The 23,398-nt window shown below is 36.3% G+C and overlaps 1 long non-coding RNA gene across 1 annotated transcript in view; it reads right to left on the reverse strand.

Moving 5' to 3' along the window:
* LOC119624913 (uncharacterized) overlaps positions 1-23,398 on the reverse strand; it is a 186,021-nt gene that overhangs the window by 31,096 nt on the left and 131,527 nt on the right. The window contains exon 3 of the long non-coding RNA XR_005241059.2: positions 12,071-12,175. This is a non-coding gene — a long non-coding RNA (uncharacterized lncRNA). The remainder of the gene's footprint in view (positions 1-12,070; positions 12,176-23,398) is intronic.

Raw genomic sequence — 23,398 nt, forward strand, 5'->3', positions numbered from 1 at the left:
TCCTCTCTTTCCCTCACCCTTTCACAATGAGTCATCAAGATCTTTTAATTCTATCCTCCAATTACGTTGGAAACCTATGCTCCTTTCTCTATACCCACTGCCATTATTTCATTTCTTGTCTGGGTTTCTGCAATAGCCTCTTAACCAGTTTTTCTCCCTACTTGCCATGCTCTAATCCATCCTTTGCACCTCAATAAATCTGATGGTTCTACTCCTGTCATGCCCACCCCTCCACCCCCACTTTTTTTAGACAGAGTCTCGCTTTGTTATCCAAGCTGGAGTGCAGTGGCACAATCTCGGCTCACTGCAACCTCTGCTTCCTGAGTTTAAGCGATTCTCCCTGCCTCAGCCTCCTGAGTAGCTGGGATTACAGGTGCCCACCACCACACTTGGCTAATTTTTGTATCCTTAGTAGAGATGGGGTTTCGCCATGTTGACCAGGTTACCCCCTCTTAAAGCCTGCAGTGGTTCTCTATGCCTTATGAGATTTATTATAAGATTCCTAGGATGACCTGCCAGGGACTGCTAGTTGACCTCTAATATCCATTTTCCCTTTTTCTTTCATAATAGGACCACTTGCTTGCTGCCATCTTTAGAAGACATAGCTGATCACACTGAAGGTTGAATTCCCAGCTTGCCTTTAGCTCATTGTGAATATATTCCTCAGTTCTGGTCAATAGCATGTAAGCAAGAGTGCCATGTAGCACTTCTGCTAAGTGTCCTTAAAGACAATGCTATAGATTAAATGTCTGCATCCCCCTAAAGTTCTTATGTTAAAATCCTAAGCCCCAATATGAGGGTATTCTGAGGTTGGGCTGTTGGTAAGTGATTTGGTAGGCAGAGCCCTCATGAATGGGATTAAGGACCTGTAAAAGAGACCTCAGAGAGCTTCTTTACCCTTTTCTACCCCGTGAAGACACACACAGCAAGAAGATCGCTGTCTATAAACAAGGAAGCAGGCCTCACCAGATACTGGCATCTATGGATACCTTGATTTTGGACTTCCCAGCCTCCAGAACTAAGAGAAATAAATTTTCATTATTTACAAGCTACCCAGTCTATGATATTTTATATAGCAGCCAGAACAGACTGACAGAGAGGTAGCATGTCTTTCTTCATCCGTTTCTCTTTCCTAATAACTGAATTGTAGATATGAGGGTTAGGGCTAGAATAGCTCTTTGAACTTGTGAGGTGAGATACAAAAAATGGTGGAGTAGCAAGCCAAAGAGAACCTGAATTTATTAGCATCACCAAGCTTCCAAACTTGTCAGAGACCGGCTTCCTCAAACAATAACATGGGTGGGAAAAATAAACTGCTGTCTTCTATGAGCCAATATTATTTTGAATTTCTGATACCTTTAGTCAAGCTAAATCCTAATATGTATGCAATCCATTATCTTCCAAAGTCTTGTCCTTCTGTTAAATTTCATATTACATTTCTTTTCCATTGGACTTTTCTCTACAACACTCCTGAACTACATGTTGGCCCAAGACCATAGAATGATGTCAAATCTTATTGCTCTGGTTCAGGTTGATCCCTTTGCCTAACATCACATACCCCACAGCTCTAGTAGCCTTCATTTGAATGTTAGAATTATTACTTATTTTTCAATACTCTGCTCAAACATCATCTCCCATAAGAAGCAATAACTGACAATTCACTTCATGCCTCCAAAAGGTGATTTCGCCTCCCTCTCACAACCTCTGGAGCTGTACAGATTTAAAATTTCACCACTCAAGTACACTGACTGTTACTTATTTGTAAGTGTTCTTTTCCCATTAATCTTTGAGGGTAGTGATTCTGTCCTGTATATTTGCCACATCTAGCTGTCTGCGGAAATTTGTAAGTGATCAATCAAAATACAGTTTTGATTTCATAGGACATAATCATATTTCTGGAGTTTTTCCAATAAAAGTAATATATATACTATTTCTCAATTCAGAGGAAGAAAATGACATTCACTCATTGCATTTCAGACTGATCAAAAACTTAAAGTTAAGTTGCGTGTTATTCAAAAGATTGAGTGATTTTATTTGAGAGACTACATTCTATTCTGAAATACTTCACAGTAAAAGTTGTTGCCTCAGATAAATGTTAGAACATTAAAGTGACATTTAGTTTAAATGTAATACAATTTACGAAAAATCGTAAAAGCATACTTTTGGATATCTCTATTATCTTTTAAAAATATGACTTCCTTTCTAATACCAGTTTTACCTTCCAAAAAAGATACACCCTATTTTTTTCTCCCTAAATGTTTTCTGAGCATTTTCCTATGTCTTTAAGTTGTCCTCAAAGCAACTATTTTTTTTTAATTTTTTAGACAGATCTCACTTTGTCACCCAGGCCAGAGTGCAGTGACGCCAACATATGGATCACTGCAGCCTCTATCTACCAGGCTCAGGTGATTCTCTCACCTCAGCCTCCCAAATAGCTGGGATTACAGGTGCATGTCATCATACCCAGATAATTTTTTATAGAGACAGGGTCTTTCCATATTGCCCAGGCTGGTTTTGAACTTCTGGGTTCAAGTGATCCACCTGCCTAAGCCTCCCAAAGTGCTGAGATTACTGCATAATATTCAACTTTAGTTACTATATTAAACTAATCTACTTTCTGTTCTTACGTATTTGCCTTTGTTGGATGCTTTATATAAATGGAATCATACAATATGTGGTCTTTTGTGACTGGCTTCTTTCACTAAGCATAATGTTTTTAAGATTGTTGTAGCATGTATCAGTATCTCATTCCTTTTTATGGCCTAATGATATTTTGTATGGCTATGTCTCACTGTGCTTGTCAATTTATCAGTTGATGGATATTTGGATTATTTCTACTTACTTTTTGGCTATTAATAATAATAATGGTATAAACATTAATGTACAGGTTTTTGTGTAGACATATGCTTTCATTTCTCTTAAGACTATACATAGCTTAGCTCCCACATATCAGTGAGAACATACGATGTTTGGTTTCCCATTCCTCAGTTATTTCACTTAGAATAATAGTCTCCAATCTCATCCAGGTCGTTGCAAATGCTGTTAATTCATTCCTTTTTATGACTAGGTAGTATTCCATCCTATATCTATATACCAGTTTCTTTATTCACTCGTTGATTGATGGGCATTTGGGTTGGTTCCACAATTTTGCAATTGCAAATTGCACAGCACAGTTTTGATAAGTTTAAAACTTATCACTAGAGCAAAAACATCTAGTTCATCCCTTTCTGGATTAGGATCAGGATATTAAATTCTTGGGTTCCTGATTCACTGGACTGGTCATCTTTGAGCTAAACTCTCATGCTCCACTCTCTACTTGGGCCTTCCCAGGGAACAGAGCTGTCTGCAGTCCCTGATGCAGTTACTTTTGGGAGTTGCTCATTTCTAGAAAAATCATACTCAGGAAATGTTAAAAGAATAAAAATTTGGCAGGCTTCATATAGTATGCTGTCTGCATAAAGTTGTACAGGCTATACAGAATCTTGAGATACAAATCTTTAGAGTTTTTCCCTGTCTTTTCATTTCCCAAATGTTATTATTCATTAATTTCTAAACATAAGACACTTCCGAGGTGCACTGATGAACAATGGGACATATGGTATTGGGTTTATCAAAGCCATTTTACAGCAAAGAGACATGCAGTCAGATGGTGAAGTAATACAACAAAAATATAAATAGTTTTTTTAATTACAAAAATTGAATATAAGTTACATTTATTGAAGGGGGCTAGATTTTACTTTAATGGCTGAAAAAAATAACTGTAAAGATGGAAACACATTTCATGTTTGATTCTTCATTAATGTTGCCATTCAAATACAGAAGTTGTGTAATAAAAAAAATCAATTAGTTAAAATAAGTAATTTTTGTTCAGAGGAACTGAAGCTAATGTGGTTAAAAATGCATTTTTTTTTCCCAATAAAACACTTTTTGTTCCTTTTGGTGCTGCAGAGTTGCAGAATAAACACATAAACACTTGTTTCTTTCCTCCTCTTGCCCACCACAAAATGAAAGCACATGGTTATTGCTACCGTACATTCAGTCTTGCTTCTTATGCTAGAAGAAAAATTAAATGTAGGGGTCCAGTTATCATTCAAAAGAGTAAGTCTAAAAATTGGAAATATGACACTTATTTTTGAAATATCAGTGAAAATGTGCCTAGCTGAAATAGTGTCCAAAATGAATTCATTCAGACAGTATCTGTGAAAGCTTCTATTCCTCTCAGAAATTCCCTATCAAGCTTTGCAAAAGGATGTTGTATTTCACTGTCTCCTAAAAATGTGTACAAACAGGGCAGGACCATGCCTTCATGAGGCAGACGTTTCCCCCACTAAACACAAAGCTGAGTTTGGGACGCTATAAACAATTTTGTGGACTTTTACAATAAGATCAGATTGGAGCATGGATTACATTATTTTATATGCTTGCCTTTCATAGTCTTAATGGATTTTCAAAAATGTGCAGTGATGCTTTGTGTAGTACAAGGCTGGAGAAACAACACAACACTTCAGCACAGCCTGTGATCTGTCCAGCTACACAAGCAAACGATGACTCCTATGTCCAGTGCTGGAATTATTTGTCCGACAGATAGAACATGCAGGATAAAAACTTTGAAATATAATTTTGCAACAGTGAACTCTCGACAGCTAAAGATGCAGGCTAATTGCTTCTATTCTACACCACGGGCAGTTTCATGTCTTTCATAGAAGTCTTATGCTTCCCTCTGTCATTCTGTTTCCTGCTCAGTAAATTACAAATTACGCTTTTAGTTTTCTATGTAGAGATTTATACTAAAAAACTTGAGAAGTGATGATAGAGAAGAAAAGAGTAGAGAAAAAAAGAGGTCCCTGTCCTTTCTCAAATACATGCAAACATGTTTTTAGAAATCTACTTTATAGTTTTAACCTAAGCTTTATTTCAAATCAGTCACACAGAGCAGTAATAATCATGTTTCCTCTTAGATCTGATGACCATTCTATGAATTATTTTCCTACATAAATTCACTTAACAGTAATTAAAATATTTTAAATGCAACTAAATGAGACAATCCAATTTCTCAAACGTACACATATTGTACTGTGTAAATTTGTAACACATATTTGATAATATTACATATGGCATTAGTGGGGAAATATTAACTCTTTGAATATACTACTGTCTGTTTCCTCTGAGCACTTTGAAGAAAACTCTGGTGCCCTTAGAAGATGTATTCGTGGAAAATTTCTAGTCTGTTACATTTGCACCATTACATAGAGAAGAGAAAACAAAAACAATTGATGTGACTTCAGAGAGATTATTCTCAGTACTTTAACTTTCTTATTTCTAAAATGAGGGGCTTCGACAGACGAACATTTGGATTCTTGTGGCTTTAATATCTCTTGGTTCAGTGAGTGAAACTGGCTTGAGATTCTTGTCATTATTCATCAGAAGAGCACTTAGGAGCTACATGCTTTAATAAGTAAAGTAACCAGGGATTTTTGTCTTTGATTCATGATAGCTAGTAATGGAGAAAATGTCTCAGAAATTATACTTGATGTTAGAAAACTACAACATTTTCAATATTTGCATTTGTTCTATATTCTAGAGATCGAGCATAAAATATTAGATCACAGTGAATATCAATTTTTTTAGGGAAGTAAAGTTCATGTTTTAATTATATTATTACACACTTTTCTTGGGAGGTATTATTTTCTGCATTTTTAAATTATTAATAGTTTATCTTTTTATTTTTCTCAACAGAATCATTTGAATATCAAAGCATAGGACTCTAATTGTCACAGACATTTGAACAATTTTATTTTTCTTTGAAATTTTTAAACTATTATCTTATTTGTGGATGTTTCATATTATTCAAATTAAACTAGTCATACCAGAAATTCTTCTAAATAAACACCTTTTAAAATCTCTCTTAACTTGGTTCTGCTTGCAGGCCTGCTTTCTCTTTTGTGTGTGGTGAAAATGTATAAAGGATCTCTACTCCATACTCTGTGCTTTGCCTTATGAAAATTTTAAATCTTAAAATCCTTGAAATTCAGAAATTAAGAGTTTTTAATTTTTTTAATATTCTGACTCTAACACTAATAAGTAGAAAAAAGTCCCAAGCTTACATCTACTATTCAAAGTAACGAGTGAAATACAGTTCCCAATATTATTATCCATGAAATCTGTTATAATCGAAGGCCACTCTTAAGATTTTACCTTAGGTAGTAACTGACAGCCTCTTATAGGTCTTGCAAAATCCAGCTTTTCTTTCTCAAGGAAAAATTCTATTACAAATTTCTTTATACCTGAAACTAAATTATAAACATTTTTAAATACTTGAGGGTTTATATCTCATAATTTTTCCGACTCTTATCTTGTTTGTTTCTATACTTAATTTTGCTTATGTATATTGAGAGACTATACCAGTGTAGGCTTTTTTGTTTGTTCAGTTTTTATTCTTCCATCTATTCAGCAAGTATTTATTGGCCATTTACAATAAACAATGTGTGAAAGACAGAATTAAATAACAAATTGATCCTGCTTAAAATCTAGTACAGTAACTAACTCACATATCAGCTGAGTAAAAGGAAAAGAAATGATTGTCTTTTTCTTTTCTTTTCTTTTCTTTTCTTTTTCTTTTCTTTTTTTTTTTTTTTTTGAGACAGAGTCTTGCTCTGTCAGCCAGGCTGGAGTGCAGTGGCATGATCTTGGCTCACTGTAACCTCTGCCTCCCAGGATCAAGCAATTCTCCTGCCTCAGCCACCCGAGTAGCTGGGATTACAGGGGTACGCCACCACGCCTTGCTAATTTTTGTATTTTTAGTAGAGACGAGGTGTCACCATGTTGGCCAGGCTGGTCTTGAACTCCTGACCTCAGGTAATCCACCCGCTTTGGCCTCCCCAAGTGCTGGGATTACAGGCGTGAGCCACCATGCCTGGCCGATTTTATTTTTCTTTTACCCGTCATCTGTGGGCCTTTAAATAGGCAAATTATAAATGAGAAAGATATTGTTGTTGGCTAAAATTAGAACTAAAATTTAAACTATTTTCATGATAAATTCTATATTATGTCTTGAGACAGACTCTCATTCTGTCGCCCAGGCTGGAGTGCAGAGGCGTGATCTCGGCTCACTACAACCTCCACCTCCCAAGTTCAAGTGATTCTCCTGCCTCAGCCTCTGAGTAGCTGGGATTACAGGCACATGCCACCATGCCCAGCTATTTTTTGTATTTTTAGGAGAGACGAGGTTTCACCATGTTCACCAGGTTGGTCTCAAACTCCTGACCTCAGGTGATCCTCCCGCCTCGGTCTCCCAAAGTTCTGGGATTACAGGTGTGGGCCACCGCGCCCAGCCAGTTCTTCTTTTAGGTGTTTACAGTCCTGTTGAGGAGTCAAGTCAATAAACAGCTGTTTGCTACACAATTTGACAAGTGTAATAATAGTGAAAAATCCAGAGTAATCAAAGAACAAACAGGAGGATCACTGTAGTGGCTTGGAAGTGTGGAGCAGAGGAAAGGCTGATAAGAGTGGTTCTGAGGTTCAACAGGGCTCTCCAGTGGACAGACAATAGGCTGAGGGTAGGAAGAACAAGTGACAGGAACAGTCATGGTAGGTTTACATCCCTATTTGGATTGAGTTGACTCTAAAACTCACAAAAAACATAAAATCACTCATTTTTGTTGTTTCTAGAAATAGCGTAACAGACGTATACTTTTTTCTTTTTCTTCTTACTTTATTTTATTTCATTTTATTTTATTTTTTGGGGAAAAGGGTCTCAGTCTGTCACCTAGGCTAGAGTGCAGTGGTGCAATCTCGGCTTACTGCAGTCTCTACCTCCCCAGACTCGGGTGATCCTCTCACCTCAGCCTCCTGAGTAGCTGGGACTACAGGCTCTCAACATCATGCACAGCTAATTTTTGTATTTTTTGTATTTTTTTTTTTTTTTTTTGTAGAAATGGGGTTTCACCAGGTTGCCCAGGCTGGTCTCAAACTCATCAGCTCAAGTGATCCTCTCACCTAAGGCTCCCAAAGTGCTAGGATTGCAGGCATGTGCCGCTCCGCCCAGCTGGCATCCTAGCCTCAGCCCTTGTAGTAGTATTCTTTTATTTGTATATTGTATAAAGTTTTATATGTATTTTTTCTTTATATTAAGGTAACAGTTTTGTTTTTCCCTCCCCTAATTTGTTAGGACTTTGTTACCTCTAAAGCAAGGGTGTCCAATCTTTTGGCTTCCCTGGGCCATGTTGGAAGAATTGTCTTGGGCCACACTTGAAATACACTACCACTAATGATAGCTGATGAGCTTTAAAAATTGCAAAAGAGTCTCACAATGTTTTAAGAAAGTTTGCAAACTTGTGTTGGGCCTCATTCAAAGTTTTTCTGTGAGCTGTGTGCTGGACAAATTTGCTCTAAAGGAATATCATTTCTTAACAGAGGAGTTCTACTATTAAACTAAACAAATGCATACTTCCGGGACAACTGTAGAAAACTGAGGATTGTCATAGCTCTAGATTAAGAAGAAAGGAACATATGGTGATAAAAATACTTTATCTGATACATGCCTAATCAAATAAAGTTGCAAAATAAAGAGGCCGGCAAATAGTAGGAGTGTTTATAAAGCACCCATCCTCATTTATTAAGTAAAAATAAATGACCATAAAATTATAAGAGTGAGCCTTCTTCTTTCAACTGAAATAGCTGGTATAGAATTTGTCCACAAACTATAAATAGCAAAAGAACCTGAACATACATATTTTACAATTGTTTTCAGGAATTGGAGAATAGACAGATTAGAATTATGATCCCTGAAAGAATGGTGGCCAAGGAGGTAGGTCATAAAATTGTCAAGTTTTCGTTTTGGAGGCAATTTTTAGACTATGATTCAGGGAGAGAACCCCAAATAGAGCAGGATGGTATACATTGATGAAAGGAGAATGAAATTTGGGGAGGCTGAGGCTGCTAGAATTTTCAGGGCAGAGTACTGGGAGGTGTGACCTACACAGAGAAAGAATTTCGGAATCTTTAATTCATTGGTTAAATACTAATTTAGGCATGCTTAGGGTCAAATTTCATAAGGCCAGAAAAAGAACAACTGCCAGAGAGCTTTAAGCTGAAAAAAAAAAAAAAAGAAAAAAAAAAAATCCCAGAGGTCAACAGTGCTGGGAGGTGTTTGAATTCTAACCAGGCAGTAAAAAGTATCATTGAACATTTAGGGCATTCAGTAGAGATCACAGAAAGTCTCGTCTTAGTAGTAAGGCTAAACTAGGATTACAGAAAGACTACTCTAGACCCATCTTAACAATATTTCAAAACAATCATGAAAAATATGCAAAGGTAGAAGTAATGTATCTGCTTGCCAAAATAAACTTCAACACTAAAGGAAGAAAACAAAATGCAAGTGCTCAACAATGTAACACACCCTGTGTCTAGCATCCACTCACAAATTGCTAACTATGCAAAAACGCATCAATTTATGACCCACACCCAGGAGAAAATGTATCAATAAGAAAATTGTTTATCAATAACATGAAATTAGAAAAAAGAGCCTTAAAGTAGCTATTTAAAAATCAAAAATAGGGCAAAGGATTTAAAAGAAAATATGAACATCTTGAGAACAGAAACAGAAGACAGAAAAGTAAACAAATGAAACTACTAGGGCTAAAATATACAATAAAATGAAAAAAATCACTGTCAGACTTAAAGCAGATTAGTAGCTGTGGAAGAAAAGAACTATGAACTTGAAAACAAACCAGTAAGTGGCTCACACCTGTAATCTCAGCACTTTGGGAGGCCAAGGTGGGCAAATCACTTGAGGCCAGGAGTTCTAGACCAGCTTGGACAACATGGTGAAACCCCATCTCTACTAGAAATACAAAAATTAGCCAGGCGTGGTGATGCATGCCTGTGGTCCCAGCTACTTGGGAGGTTGAGGTGGGAGGATCACCTGAGCCTCAGGAGACTGAGGCTGCAATGAGCCAAGATCACACTACCGCACTCCTGCCTGGGCAACAGAGAGAGGGCCTGTCTCAAAAAAAAATAAAAATAAAAAAAAAAAGAAAGAGAAAAAAAGAAAACAAAATAAAAACTATTCAAACTCTATTCAAACTGAAGGTTAGGTAAAAGAAAACCTAAAGAAACAAAAATGAACAGAGTGTCTGTGATCTATGAAAAGATAACAAGCATTGTAATAGATGTATAACTGGAGTCTCAGAAAGATAAAAAAGAGATAGGGATGGGAAAAAAAGCATTTTGGAAAAGAATATACTCCATATCATTCATGAAAATTAACTCAAAATTAAGTATAGACTTGTATGTATGTGCAAATCTGTACAACTTTTGGAAGCAAACACAGGAAAAACTGTTTTTGTCTATTGCACAACCAAATATTTTGACAGAAGAAGCACAAGCCATGAAAAAAAAATGTATACATCAAATTAGACTTTGGAAACAACTAAAAATATATGCCCTTTAAAGAAACTGTTAAAGAAAAGTCAAACCACTTAAGTAAAAGAAATACTTTTGATATATATAAATCTGTTAAAAGGCCTTTGTTCAGGAAAGACAGACACTTCACAAAAGAAAATATAAAATGGCCAATAATGACATAAAAGATGTTCAACATCTGTAGCCATCAAGGAAATTTAAATTAAAACTACAATGATATCTTACTACGCACCAGGGGTGTCTAATTTTTTGGCTTTCTTGGGCCACATTGGAAGAAGAAGAATTGTCTTGGGCCACACATAACATACACTAACACTAATGATAGCTGATGAGCTAAAAAAAATTGCAAAGAAATCTCATAATATTTTAAGAAAGTTTATTAATTTGTGTTGGGCCGCATTCAAATGCACCCTAGGTGGTGGGTTGGACAAGCTTGCTATAAACTGTCAGAATGGCTAAAATTAAGAAGTCTAATGATTCCAAAAGTTGGTTAAGATATGGAGGAACTGGAATGCCCTCATATTGGCAGTGGGAACAAAATGCTACAACCATTTTGGAAAACAATGTGCTGTTTTTGTTATATTTTGTTTTACAGTTAAACACACACTTACCATGTGATCCAACAATTTCCCTCCTAGGTATTTACCCAAGATAAACTGAAACACACACTCAGACAATAATTTGTATATGAATGTTCATAGCAGCTTTATTCATAATTGCCAAAAACTGGGAACAATCAAAATGTCCATCAATAGGTGAATTAATAAAGAAATGATGGTTTATTCATATAATGGGATCCTGTTCAGTTAAAAGGAACAAACCACTGATACAGGTAACAATGTGGATGAATCTCAAAATCCTACTAAAAGGAAAAAAGACAAAGACACAGAAGAGTGTCTGTCTGATCTCCTTTAAGGTCAATGGTTGCCTGGGACAAGACTGCAAAGAAGCAGGAGAAAACATTTTGGCATGATGGAGATATTTTATTTCATGATTGAGGGGGCGGTTACATGAGTCCATACATATGTAAAAACTCATTGAACTGCACACTTAGAATGGGTGTATTTGTTGTACAGTTATGTGTTGTTTAATGAAAGGTGTGGATTCTGAGAAATGCATCAGTATGCAATTTAGTGACTGTGCCGACATAGAGTGTACTTACACAAGCCTAGATGGTCAGCCTACTACACACACACCTCGGCTAGATGGCATAGCTTATTGCTCTTAGGCTACAAACCTGCAAAGCATGTTACTGTACTGAATACTGCAGGCAATAGTAACATAGTAGTGTTTGCGAACCAAAACACCGAAGAAATAGCTAAACAGCAGGAAAGGTATAGTAAAACTGCAGTATAATCTTATGGGACTACCTTCGAATATGCGGTCCATCTTTGACTGAAAAGTCACTACGAGGCACGTGACCGTACATAAAATAAGCCTCAGTAAAGTTGTTTTAAAATAAGATTAAAAAGTTCATAAGAGAGGAAACCTATAACTGAGATCAGGAACTTTCATAGTAGAATATAAATTCTCATTAAATGAGCAGACACTGTTTTGAAGAATTGATGCTCAACAATCCACAAGCAAGCATGGTATTTAACTCACGGTTATATGTATGATTTGTCGGTCTGATGATGTTAAATCTTACCTCACTCTTCAATGCAAACCTTATCTTTATTTCCCTGTCTTAGATTGCCCAGTACACTAGGGAAAGACAGCATCAATATTAGGCATACAGATGGTTTGTTAACGGCTGTGTGAAACTAAGAAACATTATAATGTTCTTCATTATGCAGATTATTATAAAGAGATAATTTGCATATTGATGTAAGTATATTTTGTTCCTAGGGATGTTAGACTCATAATTATTCCTACATTTTTTAATACTCAGCTTGTAAGGCTTTATTTCAAAACATTTAGCGTTTATATCCCACTCAAATATAAAATTAGAATTCTAGCCAAGTTCTGGGAAACAGCATAAAAAGGGTAATAGAATATATTTTAAGTGATTCAGGTGGAGTGTATTGATTATAGAAGATATTATACATAAATAAAAGCTTTTAAAGGTTAATGCTTTCTGTGTCTGTTTGGTAATTCCAAACACCCTCTCTACTCCCACTATTAACCTAGCACATTTAAACGTGGCATTTAAAAATGGCTTACCATAGTGCCTTTAGTAGATAAAAGGAACCCTGAATAATGAAATTGAGACAGCTAAGTGTAAAGGGGTCCCCAGAAAAACTCCAACTGACCTGTGCATTGGGAGGAGTGCGCACTGGGTTGGGGCCTCAAGAAGTTTGTGCCGTTTGCATGGGAGGAGAGAAGCCTGGCCTCTCCTGTTCCAGGGTTGAACCTGGAATTCAATCTGCTAGGTGGGATGTCTAGCCTAGCAGCACTCTCGCTCTGCTGAGAGTCCTGTTTCCCGTTTTTTTCCTTTTTGCCCAAGAAATTCCATTTTTCTCACCCTTCGAAGTGTCTGTGAGCCTGATCTCTCATCGCCATGTGACAAGAACCTGGTTTTCAGCTGAACTAAGGAGAAAGTCCTACAACAAAATGTTGATAATAAATAAGGGATGGATACCTAAATTCCTCCTTTTAGTTGTATGGTTACCACTCTTATCACTAACCAGGACTATCCAATTATATAAAAAATATTCAATAATGATGATGGTAATAAACAATTGCACAGATTATTAGGAGATTAAATATGGTGGACAAAGCAGTTTTTATTGATACTAGTATTTGTACACATTTATGGAGTACATGTATATTTTGTTATATGCATACACTGTATAATGATCAAGTTTGGGTACTTGGGGTGTGTTGGGCACATTTCAAGTCCTCTCTTCTAGCAACTTTGAAATATATAACTTTGAATATACAATATGCTAACTATGACCATGCTGCTCTGCCATTGAACATTAGAACGTATTCCTTCTCACTAACTGTACGTTTGTACCCATTAACCAACGCCTCCCACCCACAGGCACGCCCTTCCCAGCCTCCAGTATCTATTATTATTCTACTCTCTATCTCCATGAGATTAACTTTTTTAGTTCCTATGTATGAGTAAGAACATGCCACATTTGTCTTTCTGTATCTGCCTTCACTTAGCACTTTCATTTAACATAATGGCCTCCAGTTCCATTCGTGTTGCTGTAAATGACACTCTCAGTTTAAAAAAATGTTAAAATTAGAGGAAACATGAGTTAATTGAAAAATCAAGGCCGGGAAAGGTGGCTCAAGCCTGTAATCTCAGCACTTTGGGAGGCCGAGGTGGGCGGATCACGAGGTCAGGAGATCAAGACCATCCTGGCTAACACTGTGAAACCCTGTCTTTACTAAAAATACAAAAAATTAGCTGGGCGTGGTGGCAGGCGCCTGTAGTCCCAGCTACTCGGGAGGCTGAGGCAGGAGAATGGCATGAAGTCACGAGGTGGAGCTTGCAGTGAGCCGAGATCGTGCCACTGCACTCCAGCCTGGGTGACAGAGCAAGACTCCATCTCAAGAAAGAAAAAAAAAGAAAAAAGAAAAATCAACCGATATGTATTTCCAGAAACGAGAAGAAAACCACTATTATACAGATAAATATTCAGAATGTATTTAGTTTGTAAACCTACCTCCTGTCTACTTTAATAATTATGACAGTGTAGGATAAAGGCCCTTATCTCCATTTTGTAGTATCTATTAATTTCTCCAAGGAAGCACTAAACAAAGTGCACTTAATTAAAACCACGTATGGGCTGGGCGCGGTGGTTCATACCTGTAATCCCAGTACTTTGGGAGGCCAAGGCAGGCGAATCACCTGAGGTCAGAAGTTCAAGACCAGCATGACCAACATGGAAAAACCCTGTCTCTACTAAAAATACAAAAATTGGCTGGGCGTGGAGGCACACACCTGTAGTTCCAGCTACTCAGGAGGCTGAGGCAGGAGAATCACTTGAATCTGGGAAGTTTGGGCAACAGAGACTCCGTCTTAACAAAATAAAACAAAACAAAACACATATGTACATAATTTTGATACTTCATTAACCTGGGCTTTCATAACTAAGTAATGAATCAGATATGATAATTCAGATGTTTTAGGTTCAATAAGCCCCATATTAGAATTGAATTTCAATGGAAATATTTATAAGACGCTTTTGGTTATAGAATGGAATATGTGACTATGTGACTGGGTTACCACTGGGCTCTTCTTTTCTTTAAGCAAGAACATTCATCCACACTCTCATAGTAAACACTAGTTGTTGGCATTAAAATTGCTTATACCATACTGGAGCAAATATACAACCTTAGAACACATGAAAACCATCCAAAGATGTTTATATTAAGAAACCATGGCTTATAAAGAAGAGTATAACTGTAATATTAAAAAGCATTCTTCAGAAGTAAAAAGCCTTCCCAGAAGCAATGCACGAAGTGTATGAAGGAGAAGCTCTTTATGCTTCTGAGTCACTCAAACACTATTTTATTCATCAAAAAAAAGAGTTTCACTGGGAAACAAGCTATTTTTTCTTATTTTTTTTTTTTTTTTGACATGGATTCTCATTCTGTTGCCCAGGCTGGAGTGCAGTGACATGATCTTGGCTCACTGCAACTTCCGCCTCCCAGGTTCAAGCGATTCTCCTGCCTTGGTCTCCCAATCTCAAGTAGCTGGGATTATAGGTGTGTGCCACCACACCCGGCTAATTTTTTGTATTTTTAGAAAAGATGGGGTTTAACCATGTTGCCCAGGCTGGTCTCAAATTCCTGACCTCAGGTGGTTCACCTGCCTCGGCCTCCCAAAGACTGGGATTAGAGGCGTTGGTTTTTTATTTTTTATTTTTATTTTTGGAGACAGAGTCTCATTCTATCGCCCACGTTGGAGTGCAGTGGCACGATCTCAGCTCACTGCAACCTCCGCCTCCCAGGTTCAAACAATTCTCTGCCTTAGCCTCCTGAGTACCTAGGATTACAGGCGCCCACCACCATACCTGGCTAATTTTTTTGTATTTTTAGTGGAGATGATTTTCACCATCTTGGCCAGGCTGGTCTTGAACTCCTGACCTCGCGATCCACCTGTACAAGCGTTGTTTTACATATTGTCTCATTACCCAGGTATTAAACCCAGTACCCAATAGTTACGTTTTCTGCTCCCCTCTCTCCTCTCACCCTCCATCCTCAAGCAGGCCCCAGCATCTCTTGTTCCTCCTCTGTGTGTCCGTGTATTCTTATCATTTAGCTCCCACTTATAAGTGAGAACATGTGGTATTTGGTTTTCTGTTCCTGCATTAGTTTGCTAAGGATAATAGCCTCCAGTTCCATCCATGTTCCTACAAAAGACATGATCATGGTTTTTTTTTTATGACTGCATAGTATTCTACAGTGTATATGTACCACATTTTCTTCATCTGACCTGTCATTGATAGGCATTTAGGTTGATTCCATGTCTTTGCTATTGTGAATAGTGCTCCAATGAACATTTGCATCATATGTCTTTATCGTAGAAAAGATTTATATTCCTCTGGGTATATACCAAGTGATGGAATTGCTGGGTCAAATAATAGTTCTGCTTTTAGCTGTCTGAGGAATTGCCATAGTGCTTTCCATATGGTTAAGCTAAATTACACTCCCACCAACAGTGTATAAGTGTTTTTTTCCTCTGCAACCTCACCAGCGTCTGTTATTTTTTGGCTTTTTAATAATCATTCTGACTGGTATGAGATGGTATCTCATTGTAGTTTTTATTTACATTTCTCTAAGATCAGTGATATTGAACTCTTTTTTCATATTCTAGTTAGCTGCATGTGTGTCTTCTTTTGAGAAGTGTCCCTGTTCTTTGCCTACTTTTTAATGGGGTTGTTTTTCTCTTCTAAATTTATTTAAGTTCCTCAAAGATACTTTGTCAGGTGCATAGTTTGCAAAAATTTTCTCCTATTCTAAATGTTGTCTGTTTACTCTATTGATAGTTTCATTTGCTGTGCAGAAGCTCATAGGTTTAATTAGGTCTCACATGTCAATTTTGGTTTTTGTTGTGATTGCTTTTGGCATCTTTGTCATGAAAATTCATTTGCTCCCATGTCCAGGACGGTATTGCCTAGGTTGTCTTCCAAGGTTTTTATAATTTTGGGTTTCACATTTAAATCTTTAATCCATCTTGAGTTGATTTTTGTGTATGGTTTAAGAAAGGAGTCTAGCTTCAATCTTCTGCATATGGCTAGCTAGTTATCTCGGCATTGTTTGTTGAATTGGGAGTTATTTACCCATTGCTCATTTTTGTCAGCTTTGTTGAAGATCAGGTGGTCGTAGATGTGTGGCCTTATTTATTGGCTTTCTATTTTTTTCCATTGATCTCCAACTGACAAACAACTTCAGCAAAGTTGTGGGATACAAAATCAATGAACAAAAATCACTAGCATTCCTATACACCAACAACAGCCAAACCAAGAGCCAGATCTACAAAGGCAATCCCATTCGCAATTGTCACAAAAAGAATAAAAAACCTAAGAAAACAGCTAACCAGGGGAGAGGTGAAAGATCTCTACAATGAGAATTACAAAACACTGCTCAAAGAAATCAGAGAATGGACAAACAAATGAAAAAAGATTCCATGTTCATGGATAGGAAGAATCAATATCAATAAAATGGCCATACTGCTCAAAGCAATTTATAGATTCAATGCTATCTCTATCAAACTACCAATGACATTTTTCACAGAACTAGAAAAAACTATGTTAAAATTAATATGAAACAAATTTTAAAAAAGCCCAAATAGCCAAGGAAATCCTAAGCAAAAAGAACAAAACTGGAGGCATCACTTTTCCTGATTTCAAACTGTAGTACAAGGCTACCGTAACCAAAAGAGCATGGTGCTGGTACAAACACAGGCACAGAAATGGACCATTTTTAAGAGACTTTGACAATATCTACAAACAGTAAACTTCAGCTAATAATCATAATTTGTACTTTTGTCATTAAGGAATGCACTGAATCAATTGTATTAGTTTTGCGAAAGAAGGAGCTCAGAGCTAAGCTGCTTAGAATTGGTATCAGGGACTCTGTAATACCATCAGTGATGCAGACAGACTCCTTCCAGCTTTCTGTTCAGAGGTCTATGGTGCAGCACTCATATGCATGGCTGTTGCCTTATGGTCACAAGTTGGATTGTCTAAAACCAGCATATTAAGTAGGAAGAAGTAGAAGAACAAAAGTTGTTTACCAATGCAACTGAGTCTCTTTTAAAGAGTTTTTCTTGAAGTCTCTCCCAGGACCTTCCACTTTTGTTTCTTTTGTTTCATTGGCCAGAATGATCACGTGGCTGCTTCTACCTGCAAAGGAGGTTGGGAAATGCAATTTGTAGCTGGCTACATGCAGCCTCAGTGAAAATCAGGTTATATTACAAAAATTGAATGGGAAATAGACATTGAGTAGGTAAGCAGAAATGTCTGCCATGGTGATCAGCAATTTGCGTGAACAATAGAAATGCTGCATCTGTAGAGCATGATGGGATTATTTTAACTTTCTCTAAGAAACAAAAGTCTTTTATACTAATCTGAATTATTTGCTGTGAGGGCCAATGCTGTGCTTCACTGTTTAGCTTTATTAATCAAATGAGTGTGTTTGGAAACAGTTTGTAATACTAGATTTTAAATAAAAATGCTTTCTTTTGGCAACAAGTACACCTGGACAAATCCTGTTTGTAATATAGATTAGCACTTTTGCCAAATTATCTCACAGCATGTTATGTACTTAGTGGGTATTTTTTCAAAAATTAGATTTGTATATCATATTCCAAACAGTTTGTGTTCATTTAAAAAAAAAAAAAAAAAAAAAAGAAGTGTAAGTGGCTCTGGTGCCCTGCTATGATGAGGTATTTCCAAAAGTCCTACAACTAAAATATGGCACTTATAACTAATCCATTTAAAATGAATTGTACATACGTGAGCATTTGCATTAAACATAATTAGCTAACCACAGCCTCTGCTTATGTCTGTATGGTATGTGTAATCTGTTTATAGAACAGGGCAGATGACATAATGTAGATTTTGGCAAATAATCACATTCTCCTTCCACAAATAACATTTGAAATGATAAAAACAACATACAGATGAATAGCTCCCAATAGGTAAAATCATTATAACCCCCATTTGCCAACACAGTTTTAATCCCATTTCTTGGCCATATATTTTGAGACGGAGATGTACAATTCCAGTTTATGGCTCAATATTTCACTTTGACAGAAAGCCACTCTCAGGCATCAAGGATTTGAGACCAGGAAATACTGCAGTTGGAAAGGATGAGGGGTGCGTGAAAAAGCTGAAGTCTGGGCTGAGCCACATGCTTCAGGTTAGCCTTGCTAAAAATGCCAACACCAGGATCCAACGCACAGTCTCAACCTCATTGTGCCCACCTCCAAATCCTTTGAAACAGATTCCAATGATAGATGCTCTCTCCTTTCCCCCCAAAAAAGAACGTCATCTTCCTCCCTTCTCTGCTTCCTGCCACATGACAGTGTGGAAGCTCCTATCACATCCCCAAAGTGGAAGGACATATCTCCTCCCTAGTTTTATTTGAATTGATGGATTGCCATGATCACTAATTGGTGTTGCCATTTATCACTAATTTTCATCAATATATCCTCCTAGGATCCCAATTACTGCTAATTGAATTCCCAGTTACTTTCTTATGAGTAAAGTTTCCCATTCCTTGAAGAGAGTCTTTAAATGAACACACGTGTCTTCCTGATTATGAAATATTTCCTATTCATTGTAAGTAATTGTGAATGTTTAGAAAGGTAAAGGGAAAGATTTTAAATTATCTAAAATTTAGAGATAACAGTTGTTAGCATTTTTAATGTATTTCTTTTTTCTATGTATAGACATTTAAAAATTCGTGACAATTGACAATTGAGATACAGATAATAATATAACTTGTTTTCCAATATCACTAAATATTCTTTGTAACATTCTAGGTATCTTTAGGGTCCTTGTCATGCCAGAATTGTGCTAATTGGATTGCTATTGTTTTCATTGTTGATATTATAATTAATAGCAATCTTTATACAAAAATAGTATCTGTGTTTTTGACGATTTCCTTAAGCTTGATATATCATTTGTCATGTTTTCAATGCCTAGTAAAAGATGAGCAAACTCTGTATGTTGTTTAAAAAGGTATTTACTAATTCACTTAACAAAAACTCTCACTATTACAGGGTAGTATATAAAAAATTGATTTAAATTCTCACTTCAGGCAATTTCTCTTTCCAAAAAGAATGTACAATGACATACACTCTCAACTTTGGCCAGCGGATCAGATTCTAGTTCTCTTCAATCGTTTCTTGCAACCACTCCAGAGAATGGTTGTAATGCAAGGAAGTCCACTTCTTGCAGGAGTCCGCAGATTTCCATGCTCTAGCACTTCTATTTCCTGTCAAAAAGACGTTGAGATCCTGCTGTTAACGAGATTTGGGTAGAAGGGGAACATGAGGTCAACAGTTTGCTTGTACAACCTATTTGATTGGATGAAATTGCCCTTTTATTTAAAAAGGAGAGTGTGTCAAACTACCTTATAGAATTGTTGAGGTTTTAGCTAGATAATTGTCTGGTACACAGTGAAAATTCAAATCACATTAAATGTTTTAACCTTAAAGATCCTGAAAGATGGCCTGAGAGACATAGATGATAATTCCTTTATATTCAAGAGGCCATGGGATGCTCGGGAAACAAATTAATTAGAATTGGGAATACAATATAATTAACTAACTGCAAAATGTACTTTCATGAGAGGATTAAATAATCAGAGACTATAGTGAGGATACTAACAACATATTCTCCAACAAATTCTTTTCCAGAACATACACTCCAGCATATTCTCCACTGTTGTCCAGGGTGGTTAAGCCACTTGCCCAGGTGTCATATTTAGTTTGTGGTGAAAACAGGATAAGAATTCACTTTTCCCCATGCTGTATGTGGTGTTCTTCTCCTACATCATGTTGCCATTGCAATGTCACCGTGTGCTAACATTTTGTGCTTTTATTTTCATGGGGATTCAGCAGATTTGGCGTGGTGGCCCAGAAATATGTAGTTTTAACAACCTCTTAAATGATTCCTTCCTGTGGACCCCCCCTTTAAGAAACACTATTTTGAATGATGTGGCTAATTTATTTCTGGCAGTTTTTATTTCCATGTGCTGGCAAAATAGACATAAATGGAGCAAAATCTTTTTAAAAGCATGTTGATGTCTTCAGTTTACAAATTGGTCTATTCCTAATTCCAGAGCTACAGAGAGAATTAATGTTTCTTCTTTGGTTCGGATCAGGTCTGTTTCTTATCTTGCATGAAATTGTTTGTGAGAATTAAGTTATTATCAATATGGAGGAAAGGTGAAAAACACAAATTGACATGTATGCCCAACTGGAAAATATATTTAAAGACTTTCCTTTGTATGTATCACCTGTATCGATTTCTACTTAACACAACACCAGTGGAGATGCTACTTCCCAGAATACAGTTCACCACCAGACTCCTCCGTGGTTCCTCCTACCTGGAACATTTTCTGGGGTTGGAGTCTCTGAATTGATGCTGAGAGAGAAAAGCTTAAGGAAGTAATCACCAGCACTCTGGCGACCTCCAAAATCAACTCTGGTGCAAAAGCAAAATTACTGCCTGATTTTCTACAAAGTCTGAGGCCTTGAGGTGGAGGAAAGATGAGGGAAAGAAGAGAAGTTTTCAGGATCAAGACAGTTTTCTGGACCCATGGCTGTGCTGGGCCTTTGAACAATGTCAAAAAACAAGTTAAGAGGCTTCCTGTGCACTAAAAATACAGAATTAATTAAATGTTTTCTTTGTCTCTAAGGACTGACAGGCAACCAAATGAACAATGACAGTCCAGAGTAATGAGGACTGTCATGGATAATGCATTGTACTAAAGGAGACACAGAAGAGAAGTAAATAACCCCATTGCTTAGACAGTATATGCTTTGGGGGAGATAAAAAAAAAAAAAAAAAAAAAAAAAAGCAAAACACGGGTCACTAGGAGGTGACTGGCATGAGAACATGGCATTCAATGCAAGATGTAAGCCACATCCATAGGCATGGATATGATCCAAAGGAAAAAGACACTATGATACCCGAGCATAAAATCCTTTGTAGACAGCTAAAGAAGAATGACCTTGGGCAATTCATGCAGAAGGGAAATGGGAAAGTAAATTTTAATGGAAGCACATAAAAATGTGAACATACAGTTTTGAGGAAAATGATTTGAAATTGTGTCCTGGTTCTCTCACTACTGAGCTGTGTATGTCAAGCTATATTCCATCTCTGGATCTCATTCCTCAGGCATAAGGCAAGATGGGTAGACAGGATGGATTCTGAAGTCCACTCCAGCTCTAATATTCTCTGGTTCTGTCTTAGTCATGGGAAGCAGAAACAATACACAGCTTCAGTTAGTCACCATCAAAGAAAGTGGAACAGCTCTCACCTCTATAGTGAGGGAAGAAAGGAAGCAGCCACCGAACAATGGCAGGTCCCCAAGGGAAGCATAGTTGGTGGGTAATATTACAGATGTTGGAAATTTAAAAATAATATTTGTCATGTATATTGAGATGTGAAGTTTCAGGCTAATATAATAGCAAAAATGAATAAAGTTAATTTTTCCTGACTTAAAAAACAGTAATAATAAGGAAAAATTCTTTTCCAGAAAGGAAAAGAATGCATTTACAAGTAAAATGAAGCTAAAAAGAATAAAACGAATGGGGCTGATGGTTCTTAGCAGTCATATATTTGCAAGTCAGCTGTTTATAATAAGCTTAGACTTTAAATTGATTAATTATTTTATTGAGCTGGCTTTTCTTTTGAAAACAGTTACATCAAATAGTGTGAAAATGGATCCAGATGTAGTTGCTTCTTTGAGATTATTGGGACTATATGAGCAAATGGAAGATAGGTCATTTGATTATAAAAATAATTAAGGATTCATTTTATGTTTGGAAATATCTGAAACAGTTTTAGCATTAAAGGCACAATACGTAAATTTAAAAAGACAATTAACTTATTTGTAATATTGAATTGGTATTATCACTAACATTGGTATTATCATTATTATTGAAGATTCATGTATTCATGTGGTAATTCAGTTTGCAGAGTTAATTACTTATTTCTTCCCTCTAAAATGTAGTAAAAAATGTGTGGCACTATCATCAGTAGCTAAACTTCATAAGGATGTTACAATAGGCCTTTGTTTACAGAGGCAAAAAGATTATGAGACTTTACAGTAACTGAAGAGAGCATTTATTTAATTACAGATATTTTCACTATAATTTTAGAGGAAATACACAATTACATAAACACTGAATATAATATCTTTTTAATTTGCATACTGTGGGCTTAAACGTGTACTCTAAAGTAAACCAGAGCCATAATTATACAGACTTTTGAAGTTAATGCCTAATCTTTTCACCAAATATAATAATCTATTATTTTGTTTGTAAATATGTTAGTATATCAACACTTTTAGCCACTAATATATGTTGAATTCTTGAGAATAACTATTTATACTTTCCTATCCTTTTGAAATATCTACATAATTTCACCTGGTTAATATTTTGGAAGAACATAATTGGCAACTTTAAAAAAAATCCTTATTATTAAATTGTATTTGAAGTTCTATGTAGAATACACTGCTTAGTTTGGAATTTATAAAGCTGTATTTCAAGAATCTGTCCTTCTACTTTGAACTATAATTGATATACTTACGCTATTTAACAATTCTATGCACACTGAAGTGGCTTGTTCAGTACATATTGCTAACATATTTTGTACAGTATTTTCTATAATCCATACTTTATAACTACTGAATAAAATAATTGATTTACTTATTTGAATTTTCTGTAATATACAGTGGATCGTCAAGCATATGAGGATTTTAAAATCTTAAAAGAGTTTCTGGGGATTCCTGTGCATTTCATTTTTTAAAGACTTGATTCTCTTAATAAGTCTTC

Source organism: Chlorocebus sabaeus, chromosome 8 (assembly GCF_047675955.1).
Source record: "Chlorocebus sabaeus isolate Y175 chromosome 8, mChlSab1.0.hap1, whole genome shotgun sequence".
In the NCBI taxonomy this organism is placed as follows: domain Eukaryota; kingdom Metazoa; phylum Chordata; class Mammalia; order Primates; family Cercopithecidae; genus Chlorocebus; species Chlorocebus sabaeus.